The following is a 2500-nucleotide window of genomic DNA, read 5'->3' on the forward strand; positions in this document are numbered from 1 at the left end:
GAGAGAGAGATCCCCCCCCCATCAAGAAAATAACACTGAAGGAACTCAGAGACCAAATAAAAAACCTTTATCAGAAAATCACACGGTCCGAATGGAATTGCGAATTGGATATCAAAAGAATGCATAGTGGAGTTTACGGACAAAATATACAAGATAATTAAACACTCACTCAAAGAAGGAAATGTACCACAGGACTGGAAATTGCAAATATTGTACCAATATATAAAGGAGGGAACAAGGAAAATCCAACCAGATACAGACCAGTTTCCCTTACAAGTACAATAGCAGAAATATGTGAAAAAGTTATCAATAGTAGATGGGTTAAACATCTGGAAGAAAAATTTTACACATGATACTGCACATAATAAATAAATAAATGGATAATAACATATTCGGACATATTCGGACAGAATGAAAATAATAATAACTAATAATAATAATGTGATAGTGGGCAACGTTCTCTTTGACACATCATTGTATTATCCATTTATTTATTTATCATTTGCAGTATCATATGTAAAACTGTACCATATATGTATATGTATGTATATTTTTTGATAACATTCTGTCACACAACGATATGCGATGAGATGTCATGTCACTTTAAATTAGCACATTATCTTCATTTATTTATTTATTTTTATTTTTACTCTATTTCATTTCATTTTATTCTATTCTATTTATCTTTATATTATTTAATACTATAAGTTATCTTATGGCACTTTTTTGGATTGCCACATTTTTACACCACTCATTTCACTTACACTGTTACACCCTCGATCAACATTCCACACACACCGGAGCTATTTTATAATAACATCACAAAAATTTATTGTATACTGTTATAACTATTGTTCACTGTATTGAAAATTATAAACCATTGTACAACCAAACGGAACCCACCTCCAAGGAGGGAACGCGGTCCTACTCAGACTATGTGTACCGACAACTTCACTCCAGAGTCACATTCCTCTGAAGAGTCATAGAGCGAAACCGGTCAGGAATAAACTCAAGAACTCGGAACTAGACCCGTGACTTCTTTTTCCACCTTCATCAACTTGTCACAATGTACCAGCATATATATATATATATATATATATATATATATATGTGTGTGTGTGTGTGTGTGTGTGTGTGTTCACCTTGGTCTTTGGATCACGTGTTGGACTCGGTGGCGGGGTTGGACACGGTGGTGCTCGCAGTATATAGTTCGAATCCTGCCCAGGGCCGAAATTATTTCGGTATCGCTGCGCGTCGGGTCGTTACTCTGACTCTCGTGGGCGGGGAGTTGTGTGTGTGTGTGTGTGTGTGTGTAAGGTCATAGCATTACCCATAGATCGGTCATATGAGCTCTGAGCTCTCTTCCGGGAGGGAAATAGCTGTCGATCACGAGTCCAACACGTGATCCAAAGACCAATGTGAATACAAGGTGAATACACACACACACACACACACACACATACAAATACTAGCACACACACACGCACAGAAGCAAAATGTTCTCTCGTACCAACTAAATTTTTTTTAACTCTATTGCTATTTGGTGTGGCTTAAGTACTGGGAGATTTCTTTCTTTTTTATAATAAATAGTCGCTCGAGCAGTAATATAAAAGATTTCAAGCGTAACTATAGCCAATCATATTATGAAGGAATGTAGAATTTAGTGGAAAAAATTACTTAACGTTTACTGGAGTGAATATTTTCATTAGCCTTTGATTGTAATACTTGCTGGCTCAGAATCTGATGGTGTTGATTTGATCACAAGATAAAGATTAAGCTGTAATACTGGATGTTACTTGTGTTTCATGCGAATATACCGAACAAAAGTCCTCATCAACCTCTGATACGATAACTTCAATGACGTCACTAAAGGCCATTTAAGAGTACAGATAACTAGAGCCATTTGGGGTGTAGAAATTATATTTTTATTATATGTAAGTTCCAGTTGTAACCGTCAAGTAGCCTTTTAATTTATTTTATTGTATTTATTTGTTTATTTACTTATTTATTTATTTATTTATTTTCTATTTATTTATTTATTTTCTATTCATTTATCTATTTATTTATTTATTTGTTTATTTATTTATTTTTTTTTTTTTTTCCTATGGCAAGGTTAACTACCTTGAAAAGAAAAACCGATGTAGAGCGTTTACGTGTACTTCAGTGTTCTTGCACTGACGAAATGATACACGTAAGCGTTCTGTTTTGGTTCTCTTCAGAGTTGTTAACCTAACTTTTGTAGAGCACACGTCACTAATGCTTTTTTGAATATATATATATATATATATATATATATATATATAATAATGTGTGTGTGTGTGTGTGTGTGTGTGTGTGTGTGTGTGTGTGTGTGTGTGTGTGTGTGTGTGTGTGTGTGTGTGTGTGTGTGTGTACGTGCGTGCTAGAGCCACATCAAAAGGAAAATCACCTCGTGTTCAGATATTTCCAACACTTGAACTCATTGGTATCCCTTTTAGATTATTCATATCGTCTGAAAACA

At 34.6% G+C, this 2500-nt stretch overlaps 1 protein-coding gene across 1 annotated transcript in view; it reads left to right on the forward strand.

The window, feature by feature from the left end:
• The window catches only part of LOC143019043 (lachesin-like), a 193685-nt gene that overhangs the window by 37596 nt on the left and 153589 nt on the right, over window positions 1–2500 (forward strand). The window lies entirely within an intron of this gene.

The sequence above is a fragment of the Oratosquilla oratoria genome, chromosome 36, assembly GCF_046742065.1.
Source record: "Oratosquilla oratoria isolate Oo_2021 chromosome 36, ASM4674206v1, whole genome shotgun sequence".
NCBI classification, from domain to species: Eukaryota; Metazoa; Arthropoda; class Malacostraca; order Stomatopoda; family Squillidae; genus Oratosquilla; species Oratosquilla oratoria.